A 13308-nucleotide genomic window follows, 5' to 3' on the forward strand; every position below is an offset into this window, starting at 1 on the left:
ATACCCAGTGGGAACAAACATGGTCAAAAGTTTCCTTGATTTATAAAACCTTTGAGTTGCTTTTATCATGTCTTGGTAAGTCTTAGGGTGACAAGCCAAATTAAAAACTCACGAAGAATGTCCTTTAATTGTGCACCTGGAAGGTGGTCACTATGGATGTGAGCCCTGCCATGGAGGAGGCTCCCTTAGAGGTAGGACTGCCAAGCATTGTTGTGCTGAGTGGAAGGAGACAAGAGGTGTGCAGAACTAGGAAAGTCCATTAAAAATGTCTGCACATGAGTTATCTTTCTGCTTCCTTTATATAAATTCTCTGATGGACAATAATGCCCCCAACCTCTTGCTAATGTCACACACTTCTTGAACACGAGGGAGATATTTTATCATTCCTTAAATACGGCTTTCTGGAAGAAAAGATCAAAGAAGAGTCAGAATCAAAGACTTGACTCAATAGGAAGAAAAGTCCAGAACCTGAGCTTTTGCCTTTAGAACTCCCAAATGTGGGCCGAGACACACCGTAAATCCCTGGGACCACACACTCGTGGTGGGAGCATCAGCACTGCAATAAGGGGCGCTGGAGCCCTATCCCAGGACGGTGGTGTCCAATCCACTGTCATAGCTATCTATAGAGAATGAGAATTGCCTTAGGAAACATTCCAGTATAAAGCAAGATTAAACATGCTAAACTCATCACCTGGAGTACAGCATAACAATTTTTTTGATCAACCTGTTTAACTCCATCAATTGTATTTTATTTTAACTATGTGAGAGAAGGAATAAAAGTTACTAAGACATCACCTTAATGGAAACTGAGAAGTCACGTTTATTCAAACAACTGGTTTCTCTGGACACTGAGTGCAAATGCCTCCTTTCTTCTAGAGTACTCTGAATTATCAAACGTTACTGGAAAGATACATCTGTCCTAATATTTAAGTATGAAATGCTCATCAGTTTTCAAAGGCTTCTCTTAGGTGATAACTATTCCCAAGGGATGGTTGGGATGCAACATCTGAAATTTTACAGAATTAAAAATGACTTGAATTGAATTGAAAACAAACAAACAAACTAGAACTTCAAGAAAAACCCATTCACTGGCATTCCTTTGAAACATACATGTAAAGGTCTTTGCAGTGTTCCTCCTTGCGTCTGGGAGTTCATTGTGCACGAGAGGGATTCCACGGGCAACAATCAAATGAGGAATTGGAACCTTCCCGCCAAAGTTTTATCTAATTGCATACCAACACATTACATAAGACATGATATATGTACAGTAGCTAAAGAGTTAATCTTTAGCAACTCTGCTAAAAAATCCTAATGGCAGACTGCCCATCATTCTTTTAGACAGAGCTTGTCAGAAAAACTAGGGCAGCTTGTCCAGCTCAGCAGTCAACTGATTACCAGTGAACTCAATGGGGCTCCCAGCCAACCCCCGAGATTGCTGCCAGCCCCTTGGGTATTCAAAGGCCAAGTTCCAATGTGGTTTACTTTGCCAGAATCACATGATGTCAGTGCTATTTTCTCCTGACCAGAATAACCAGTCATTCAGGTTACTGCGAATGGTATCAGTAAGCGAGGGGGGCTGGCACATCCCTGTTAGAGGTCACACACACACTGAGGTGCCTGCCTTCTCACCCAGGTCTGGGGCCTCCAGGGTCTCCTAGGGGAGGGCAACCAATCCCAGCTTGTCAGTCCCAGCAACCCACATCCTGCAGAGCGTCCTGCATACCACAGAACACTCCATGACCAGGAATTACTCAGGCTCACCAGAAAGGGTACGCTTAGAGCACAAAACAAACAGGTCTGACTTTTATAAATAACCACCTGCGTAGGAAAACAACAGAAAATGGGCCTTGGCTTTCACTTATATTACATGATTTGAGGTTTAATAGGCAAGCTATACAAATTCTGAAAGGTTTAGTCAGCTTTAGCCACATGTGCCCACACTCTTTGCAGGGTAGTAAGGCATTAAGTAAATTTTACATCTATCTGGATTTTTTTTAAGTTGGTCGAGGATTTGCAAGGATACATGCATTCAATGGGTAGCCAGTTTTTAAAACTGTGGTTGCCCTTATTTCTCAATGAGAGAATCCATTTCACTCTCCAACACACAAGGCAGAGAATTAAAAATAAGATCCACTTTTTAACTGTTCTTCCTCTAGGAGGAAATGTAAAAAGTCAGAAATAGCAAAAGGGTTGGTGTAGCCAGTGAACTCCACTTTCAAAGTCGTGAAAATCTTTCCCAATACTTAGACTATCTTGAAATATTTCTACTTCTTCTCTTTACTGTTACTTTCTTAGGGTACTATTTAGACCTATTTAAAGAAGAATTCATTTTAATTTTGTTATTCTTATTGATTTGGGGGGGGGGTAGAGAAAAGAGAGAGGGAGAAAGAGAAACATCGATGAGAGAGAACCGTTGATCAGCTGCCTACTGGGGATCTAGCCTGCGACCTGGGCATGTGCCCCAGCCAGGAATCAAACCAGCAATCTCTAGGTGCATGGGATGATGTTCAACCAACTGAGACACACCATCCAGGGCTCTGATGAATTAATTTTAAAAACTCAGTTTTAGCCCTGGACAGTTTGCTCAGCAGTTAGAGCCTCAGCCCGTGGACCAAGGAGGAGTCATAGGTTCAATTCCGGTCAAGGGCACTAACCTGGGTTGCAGTTCAGTCCTGGCCCTGGTTAGGGTCGTGCAGGAGGGAGCAAGTCGATCTCTCTCTCTCTCTTGCTATCTCTCCCTCCCATTCTGTCTGAAAATAAATGGAAAAATATCCTCAAGTAGGGATTAAAAAATAAAATAAAGTCCTTTTTTAAAAAATTAAATCTTGAAATTATTTTAAACTTTGAAAATACATATGTATAGATTTTCTTTTGTATCATTTGATTTATAATTTTTCATCTTTTCTTTTCTATCAGTAAATAAAATAGGAAAGTTTTAACTCCTGAGACAGAACATGCAGCAATATAAGAATTATCGTGATTTTTTTTTTTTTATCCTCACCTGAGGACATTTTTCCCTTTTTTTTTTCCAGAGAGAAAGAGAAACATCAACGTGAAAGGTACACATCGAGTGGCTGCCACCCGCACAACCCAACCAGGGCCGGGGACAAAGTGCAACCGAGGTACGTGCCCTTAGCAGGAACCGAATCCGGTCTCTCTGGACTGCAGGCCGACGCTCTAACTGCTAAGCCAAACCGGCCAGGGCAAAATTATTGTGATTTTTTTAAACATTTACATTTCTAAACTGCTTCTGTATTAATATGCAAAAGAAAAACTGAGAAATGTAGTAATTCCATCAACTATGCTATTAGCTTAAAAGACAGTACATGTGTGATGAACAGTACATGTGTGATGAATGAGTAAGTGAATGAATTTTCTATCAGTCACTACTGGTTACAGTCTTACTAAATATTACCTCTGGGAAGTCTCTGAGCAAAGTGAAAACAAGATTATGAGAACAAGATGTCTCAAGGTTTATTGATGTAGCTTTATATGACCCTCTCTGCCACAGCTTTGTTGATGGGGAAATGATGGCCCTTCCATCTTTTTGCAGCTAAAGAGTATACCTAGGACAATCACCTGTATTAAATGCAGGTAAAGTTTTTCACGTAGAAGTCCATCCGTCAAGGAACTTGTGCAGTAAGAAAAGACTTGAGAGGGATAGATGGTTGGATGGGAGGAAAACAGGAAGAAAAGGGAAATGAAGACTCATAGGAAGGAAGAAAAACATCCATTAAAAAGTTTAAGCAAATTGGCAACAACTTCAAAGCCAATGTTATCATAATCAGGTGTGATGGTTAGTTTTCTCTGATGGTTATAGCTCATCTTTGACTATTCAGCTTTTTTTTTTTTTTCCTGGTCTTTTATTTTCTTCTCAAATGCATTATCATATCATACCTCTAACATAACATCTGTAATGAACTAACAAATGTTTGAAAGAAAGAAGCTTGCTAGAAACAAGTTCTTTGGTGCAAAGGGACTAAGTAGTCACCACCAATTAGATTAAAGCTGGATAATTTGACAGTTTTCATGATGATTGTTTCAAGGAAGGCTGGCAATGTGCAGAGAGAGAATAGCTATAGATGTTGTAGGTATGTGGTTTTCTCTAACTAGAACAATGCAACTTCCCTTAGAAAAAAAAAATGCAAGGGAGATTCTGACAGCAAAGAAATAATGTACAAATAAAATATTTTAAGTCCAGTTGTCTAAAATTCTCTTTTGAGAATAAGTAATAACCTGGGAGCTGCCTCTAGATATATTTGAGGTATTAATACAAATCTCTCAAGCCAACATTCAAGGCTCTCCAGGAAGTCACCTCAATCTATTTTTCCCTGTGCCCACTCCTAGCCATGGACTCTGTATTCCAGCCACATTGCAGAATTTCTGCATTTTCCTGCCCTTTGTTTTTTTTTCAATCCTCACCCAAGGATATGTTTTTATTGATTTTGAGAGAGAGAGAGAAAGATTGATCAGTTGCCTCCTGTATGCGCCTTGACCAGGGACCAAACCTGCAACCTTTTGATGTACAGGACAATGCTCCAAACAACTGAGCTACCCGGCCAGGGCTCCTGCCCTTTGATTTGTGCTCATGCTGTCCTTCTAGTCTAAATGCCTGCCCTCATACACCTGACAAAACCAATTTCTTAAGGTCAATCAAAAAGACCACTTCCCCACAACCAGCTGTGAGCCTGCCACTGCATCTCAGTAGCTCATACCTGTACTCTTCTTGAAGACCAACCAGACACAGCCTTGCATTACTTACTGATTTTATCTCCTCCGCCAGACATAAGCACATAAGCATGGAGACTTGCATCTTTGGGGACCTGCACTCAGTAACTGCTGATTTTAAGTGAAATGAGGAGGTTAATGTATTTGACAGTACTCCAGCGCACTGGCTCTCCACTGGCCGCTCAAAGGTCTTCGCTGCCCCATAGTTCATCTGCTATAATGCCAGTGTTTCTAATAACACACAGGTATCTGAGACCAACACTTTAATTATCACATGATTATTAATGTCTCACCAAAAGCAGAATCATTTATCCCTTCACTGCAATAAGGATTGTTTTGCATTTATTAATGTTGCTTGGTTGGAATTCTCTATATGCATCTATATAGATATAGTGTGTACCTGTGTGTATGTGTTGGTTAACAGGCAAGGGCTAGAAAACAAGTGATAATAATGATCTTTTACCCCTTTACAGACAAAAACACTTAAGTTATGAGCCTCAAATTATCAGTATTTGAAAGTACCAACCCTATTTCCATATTTTAAAATAAAATAAACTTGGCTGAACCATGTGGAGTTCATTCTTAGGTACTTTCTTGCTGAATTTGTTGAATAATCTGCCACTAACACATTAATGGCATCTCTTTAGTGCAAAATCACATAGGGATGAAATCTCAATCATAATACATATCAATGACGGAGCAACTAACTCTGCCTTGTTTTACTATTCTCATTAGTGGTCAGTGACTTAGGGTGGAGGTGGAGATGATAACCTTAATATTAACCCAGACTCATAAAAAGTACAGGGCCTGCTGATGACCAGCTATCAAAGGTGAGAATCAGGCTTAATATAATTAATGAGGGCACTATATGTGCTTCAATTTATAAAACATTCTTTAAAGGTGGTAATGAATTACCCTCCTAACATCCTTTAAAAGATAACAAAAATTATTATTCACTTTTATTGATGAGACAGAGTATGAAGAAGGTTCACAAAGTTATTTTAAATTACATTTAAACAACCCAACTCATAGATGAGTTTTGGTATGTTTCGTAGAGTACTTAACTGATAAATGAGGATGTCATTTATGACAGATGATCAAATAACAGTCTGACTGCCTTTCCAAAACCTCGAGTTCAACTCTGTCCTGTTCCACTTAGCTCCAGATTCCAGGGCCCTCTACCCCTCCTCCCATCCGTGCTTATACAGAGGTAATGAGCTACACAGACTATGAAATCAAAGCACCTGGTCTAAATCCACCGCTTTTTAGCTGTATGATCTCAAAAGTCCTTCACTTTTCTCCTTACTCTTGGAAAGTCCCTTTACTTCAAGTAAAGTGAAGTTAATAAATGGTACCTGCCACCACATGGCTATTGTCAGAATAAAATGAAACATTCTATTCTGTTTTACCAAAAACATTCTTTTGACTCACTTCTTCCGGAGGCCCCAAACCAATGAAAATATCCATCAAACTTCAGAAAGGCTGAATTTGAGGATGATAGAATTTGTACTGAATTTATTTTAATAATCTCAATTTTCACCCCGCTGGTGTGACCCAGTGGTTAAGCATTGACCCATGCCACCAAGAGGTCGCCGGTTCAATTCCCATTAGGGCACATGCCCAGGTTGTGGGCCCCATCGCCAGTGGGGGGCGGGCAGAAGATAGCCAATCAATGTTCTCTCTCATCGATATTTCTCTCTCTCCCTCTCCCTTCCTTTCTCTCTAAAATCAATCAAGAAAAAATATTTTTTTTAAATAATAATAATCTCAATTTTCATCTTTCATCTCATACCAAAATGCAGTTGCAGAGGGAAAAAAATGTGACCAAACATAAAAAATTATTAAGTATATACCCATTTTGCATATTGGAAATAAATACATTTTCCTCAACATTTAACTAGACAAGTTCCCTCCTTAAGAAAATTTTCTCTTAACCCTAACATTACCAATTTAATTGCTATAAATTAAGAAGAAAATATATAAAGGAAATGAAAATCAGTAACATCTGTAATAGCATCAACAATAAATATTTTTGGCCCTGGCCAGTTTGGCTCAGTGGTTAGAGTGTCAGCCCATGGACCAAAGAGCCACTGGTTCGATTTTGGTCAAGGGCACATACCCTCAGTTGAGGTTCAGTCTCCAACCCAATCTATGTGTCTCTCTCATGTCAATGTTTCTCTCTCTTTCTCTCCCCCTCCCTCCTTCCCTTCATCCCTTCCTCCTACTCTATCTGAAGAGAAATGGAAAAGTATCCTTGGGTGATTTTTAAAAACAACAACAACATTTTTAATCAGGCTGTTAATTTCCAAACTCCTGCCTTCTAAATACAACCCAGAAGTAAGGCACCCTGGCTTGGTCTGACCTGGCTTTGCACTACCCCAGTTCAGGGGAGATTCTGCTCTGCAACATCAGAACTGCCTTTATGTGGCCCAGAAGATGAGCACCTGGTGGAAGGGCCCAAGTAATAACAAAGGCTCAGTCACTTTAGTACATCAGGCAGTATTAGCGCATGGCTGAGCACCCAGGGCTCTAGAGCCGGACTGTCCTGGTTCGAAACCTGACTTGATCACCTGTTAGTTGTTTGGCCTTGGGCAGGCAAGTCAGTGAAGCAGAGTCTCAAGTTCCTCAACTTTAAAATGGGAATAAAAACAAGGTTACTGTGAATATTAAATGCGATTATACGAATACATAACTGAGTAACAGTCCCAGACCATCATGAACACGAGGTAACTGCTGTGCCTCATTCCAGTCACTGCCCAGATGCAAACACCTTTGAGAGACTGGCGGTGGCTCTCCAACAGGCTGCGTGTTAGACTGTGAATTCCCCAAGTGCCTCCCTTGGTCCTGAATCAACAAGGAAGAAAACCTCAAAAATCTTTCCGTGACAAAGAGATTAATTCCAGGAATGACGTCTACAGTGTACCTTCCACGGTGTCTTTGTCTTTCGATTTATGAATACATATAGGCAGAATTACTTGTTGCAGTGCTAAAGAAAGATAAGTTTTTTTTAAAGGACACATTTTTTAAGAAGCATTATGTCCGTATCTCCTATAATTAGATTTTGTTAAAATAATGCAATTTACTAAACTGTCTGAACAGCACAGGCTTTTTTTCCTCTCTCCATTTATGTTTTTAGTGGCGGCGGCTGTTGTTGTCAAGCATCTTGAGTGTTCTTTTATGGACAGAGTAAGCTGTAAAATAACCTCTTTGATGACTCATTTTAGAATACAAATGCAATGGAAGCAAAGGTACTGCTTATCATTACTGAGACCTTTCGTTCAGATCTACCACTTTTATAACTGCTCTGATCTAACAGGGCAATTGATTCCAACATGCAATTTAACCAACAGTAACCTTGGATGCTTATTAGTAAGGCAACAATGCTTTCAGGATTATGCTGAGTAATTCAGCCCTTCCAGTCAAAAAGCCATGGTGGTGGGTGAGAACAGGATGTTGTTCAAGTGTCTGAGAACGTTCTACGCATTTGGGGTACACGGCCCTGAGCCTCCTTTCCAGATGTGCTCTCCTAGCAGGGAGCTCTTCTACCATGGAGCAAAGCGGTGGCACAGAACCAGCCCACATTTCTTGGATAAAGACAGGTGAGGTTTCACTACTACATCCCCTGTTAATTCTCTTTTTGCTGCTACTACCAGCAACATATTCTTGAGTTTGTCCTGGACAGAGAAACCATTTCAAAAGACATTTTGTGAAACATTCAATAAGAACTAGGAAACGACTTTGAGAAACAGTCCCACTATTTCAGCTGTTGAGATCCTCAGTTCCTAAATATTTTTGAAAACGTTTTACACCATGGTTTTGTAAATCAGGGTAGTAAGGATGCCATTCCCTTTTAAAGCATATCTCACGGAAACATTATAAAAGTTATAGACATAAACACATTTATACATTCACATTCACACAAACTCACACACTTGCTCAACTTGAAACTGAACCCCAGGATTTATAAACAAACCATCTTTTTTTCTAGGATCTGCCTTCGCTCAGGGGCTCATACAGAACACTAGTGTTTCCCCAAACCAGGTTCTAAGATCCATGAAATATTAATAGAAGTCCTATAAGGAGGGAGAGATCTATAATCAAATTGTAGTTTTGCCAAGGGCAAATTTGAATCACAGGCATGCCAGGCTGCAGGGAATCAGAGGTATTGTGTGAACCCCGCCAACTATTCAAAAGCCCCATCTCAAGACTAACTTTGTTGTTCTCTTTCTGTTCAGTTACATATAAAGCTCAGGAAGTGATAATACTGTTCTTTGGTTAAAAAATAAAAAGCCATTGAAAGAAAAGCCAATTACTTGTGATGGTGATGGAAGGGGAAAGAAAGTGAAGAGGCCTGCAGAAGAGGCGGTTCTCAGCCAAATACTGACGCCTAAGGAGGAAATCCTACTTCAAAGAGCTACCTGTAGGTGTAGCAACTCAAGAGCATCCTCGGGCAAATCTGCTATATATCAACATGGTCTAAGTTCTCGGCACTGTGGAAAGAAACTGGATATGAGAGTGGGTGACACCTGAGCAAGATCCTATGTATCACAGAGGAGAATGTTCTCCCACAAATGGGGGCCCACTGGCTTAGGCTCTGGAAAGAGGGGCCCAGGGGCACTGTGATATATTAAGGTTGGAAGGGTGTTCGGTCTGAATGGTACTGATGAAAACCAGAAATTTTGGTCAACTGGGGTTGAATTTGAGAGCTAGGTATCCAATACAGCCTTCAGATCCAGATAGGTTCGCATTCCTTCGAGGTTAGTTTCATGTAACGGCCTCCGAAAGCAGGTTAAAGTGGGAGCCTCTGACGGAAGCTCTTTATTAACAGGTGCAGGAGAGAACTGCTGGATTCTGGACAATCTACAAGACACTGTGGGGAGGAGAATAGGTAGGGAGGAACCAAAGTACATTGAGATAAGTGATGCCCCATGGACTTCAGAGATATGGATCCAGTTACTTTCCAGACAGAGAAAACTAAAGGCAATGGGGCCTCCAGAGAGCCAGCCCTCCGGTCTCCTCATGCCCAGACCCCCTGGGTGATTCGGCATCTGTGGGAACGTACCCATTAGACTGCTGAGCACAGATCACCCTGGACATTTAGAAATGTATCCACAGTTCTCCAAACAAAACTGCTTCTTTTAAAAATCACATAATGTCCTTTTAATGCATGTTCTTACTCAGTTTACGTAGTTTTCAGAATATTCCTCTTTGTTACTTTCTAAAGACTTTTATTGGGCTCCTGGAAGTATCATCTAACTTTTCTCCAAATCTCCCTCAATCTCAAAGTACTTGAAGTACTAGGAACTTTCCCTCCTATCCAGAGTTTTGATTTCCCGTGGAAGACAGCCATTTAGAGAGTCACGAGCATGCAGATACATGCCCCAAACTTTTCTGGCTGTGCCACCAAGGCAACATGTAGGTGCGTTAGTTGAGTAAATCTAATACTGAGACTAGAACTGATTTCTGCCCAGAGTGACCAGCAAGATGCAGAAACTTGCAGATTAGGTTAGCTCAGATCTTGCCATCTGGAAGACCAATCACAGATCTGTCTTCTGCACCAGACTGACACAGAGGCAGCACGCTTATTTGTGGGCGCTCAGCATGGCCCCAGTGGGCCTGCTCCTTCTATACTTGGGGACAATCCATTCAGAGAGCCACACAGATAGTGACAAAATGTAGCCTACATCATTGATTCCTGCCTTTCCATCATCGTACATCTTGGCTTTTTAAAAGAATACGTGGGTATACTAGATTGGTTGGATCAAGAAAAGAAAAGAAAGGGGGAGACAAACCAAAACAGAAAATTTTAAGTCTGAAAAGAAAAACTTGATGAGGGGGGAGAAAGAAGGAACTCAAAAGCAGTTACATCTCAAACTTTTGTTGTAACTAGAGAACATTCATATCACATGTCGGCCCTCAGTGAGGCAGTTTAGTTGACTCTATAATGTTTGTCATTTTCCATGAATCTACACAGTTCACAGAGGTGAACTGTACCTGCCTTCTCGGGGATGCTCCCTCTTGCCTCCCTCCCCACCCCAGCTTCTTAAGCACCAGCCACCAAGTTGATGGGATATTTCAATCCTGATTTTGATGAGGAGGGTCAGTTTGGCACACAGGTGATTTCCTTGTAGATTAAGAACATTTACTTTCTTCCTGCTGGATCCCTCCCAGAGATACCATCAAACCTCTACCTACGCAATTAGTTTTCACAGGTGGCTGTTTTGCCTCCAGTGAAACTACTTTCTTTCTCCTTCTGCAAGTCAAAGCAGAGCAAATGCACATGAAAACATTTCAGATATGAAATAAACACTTCCATACTGGCAGCTATGATGCAACGCGCCATTTCTGACTGACCCCAATTATGGAGTGAACTCCACACACCAGGATCAAACTCGGGCAGAATCATTTCTGAGAGAAGGAGGAAAATGTGATTTGGAGGGGAGGGAGGGAAGAGGAGGGGAAAGAATGTTACATGAGGAAAGGAAGAGAAGCCACAATTTACACTGGTTCATAATCTACAGGGGTCTTCTGTTGTCTTTTCTCCTTAATTTTAATTTTCACCCAAGGATATGTTTATTGATTTTAGAGAGAGAAGGAGAGAGAGAGAAAAAGAGAGAAACTTCGATGTGAGAGAGAAACAGGATCAGCTGCCTTCCGCATGTTCCCCGACCGGGGATTGAACCCACAACCTAGGCATGTTCCCTGACCTGGAATCAAACCTGCAACATTTTGGTGTACGGGACAATGCTCCCCAACCAACTGAGCCCCCCGGCCAGGGCTGCGTTAGTAAACTCTAACTGAGGAAAGTCTACATGACCATGCACAGAACCGAGAGTGGGGAAAACAAGATATTCATACACATGAACAGAAATGTCAAATGAGGTGGTTGTTTGTTTGTTTGTTTGCTTCCTGTTGCACCAGAACAGTTTCAACATAAAACTAGAATGTTCTGAGTTGTTTCCTGGTCCTTTTCCCAGTAAAAGTCTCCAATTTTAGAGGCAGCCATTTCCAAAGGGAAAAAATTCAACATCAACATAAATCCCTAGAACTAAACATCTGTTTAAAGTGTTTCTAGGTCAGGGGTCTAAAACTGTGAAACACTAGGGGTGCAGACAGGATTTCTTTCCCAAGGTCTCCCAGTGCTGCAGTGTGCCCTGAGCCCACGGTATTGTTTAAACATCTGGCCCACTTCCCCCCGAAGAAAAGTGCTGATAGGGCGTGTTGTTGTGGCTTTTTGTTTTAACCTATAACATGATTTTGCTAGTTGTATAGTCTCTAAAATAAACTAATGTTAAACAAGGTGTTTTTCTCTCTGATGTAGTATTTAAAGGTGATGTTGTAATGGTATTTTGAATGGCGCGAGGCGGTTTGTTTCACTCAAGCGGCAAACTCAAGGACGTCCGTGAAGAAATGACTGCCATCAGTTCTTCTCTGTGAAAAAGAAAAAACTGTCCCAGAATTTCCCCTTTCAGCATTCTCCATTGTTCTGATCAAATAAAGCATGCACCTCAACTTTAAGACATTTCTACACCTGTATTTGTCTGGGAAAAAGACCGTGTTTAAAATATAAACATAAACCTATTTCAAAAAGATGGGAGAAATTGGGATGCAGCTTTTCTAATGGCCTGGCTCAAACCCTGTCACATGTGGACTTCAGCACTGGGGCACTCAGAAGGATCTGAGTGACCACGCACAGGTTCGCCACCCAGATCTCTCACATCTACAGCTCAAATCACTCAAAGAATGTGTGTTATGTATTTATTGTAAAGAACAATTATGGGCCTACACTATCAAGTTCATGACTAAAGAGCTTAGGGACAGCCAGAGGAAAATGGAGCCCCACACAAATGGAGCAGCTTCTTCAGTAAAAGGGAAAAATTCAGTAAATGGTGCACTCCATGAACCCAAACAGCAGAGTCTGAGCTTAGGGTTTAGAAATTACTCGTTTCCCCTATTACTATCCCTGTGTCACGTCTATGTGTTCTCTAAAAAAGGCAACCCTAAAAAAACTCCTGATTCAAGTGAGAAAGAGTGGTTTTGCTGACAAAGGGTGGAGCAATACTCCATGGCTGTCAAATATAATAAAGGGATTACAGTTTTGTTTTGATTTATTTTAATGTACAAAGGAAGAAAAGAGACAAACTTCAAAGGTTTTGCCTCTGGCCGACTTCCGGCCTTAGGGGAACAAATTTCCCAGGGAACATTATAGAAATATAGAGGCGCTCATTTAAAATTGACCAAAAAAAAAAAAAGCAAATAAATATTCCTACCATGACTAGATATATGTTATTATATTTTTAAAAATCAAATGCTCTTTTTCCTCCTTCTCTGCTACTAGGCAAGGTAGTCCATTACACACCACTGCCTTGTCCACCAGTCCAGTCAACAACCATTCTTAAACCTTGGAAGGTTATTTTTATACTTAGATCATTTTTCAATTCAAAAGTATATGCCCAATAAATAATGTTCTAGGTATAGAGGTGATTAAAAGAGGTTAATATTATCAAAATAGAGAGACCAGGGGAACCCTGATCATATGCATACCTAAGAGTATTTAGGTGAGAAAAAAACTATTACAGT

At 40.8% G+C, this 13308-nt stretch overlaps 1 protein-coding gene across 4 annotated transcripts in view; it reads right to left on the bottom strand.

Moving 5' to 3' along the window:
• NFIB (nuclear factor I B) overlaps window positions 1–13308 on the bottom strand; it is a 215011-nt gene that overhangs the window by 153694 nt on the left and 48009 nt on the right. The window lies entirely within an intron of this gene.

This window comes from Molossus molossus, unplaced genomic scaffold (genome assembly GCF_014108415.1).
Source record: "Molossus molossus isolate mMolMol1 unplaced genomic scaffold, mMolMol1.p scaffold_m16_p_14, whole genome shotgun sequence".
NCBI classification, from domain to species: domain Eukaryota; kingdom Metazoa; phylum Chordata; class Mammalia; order Chiroptera; family Molossidae; genus Molossus; species Molossus molossus.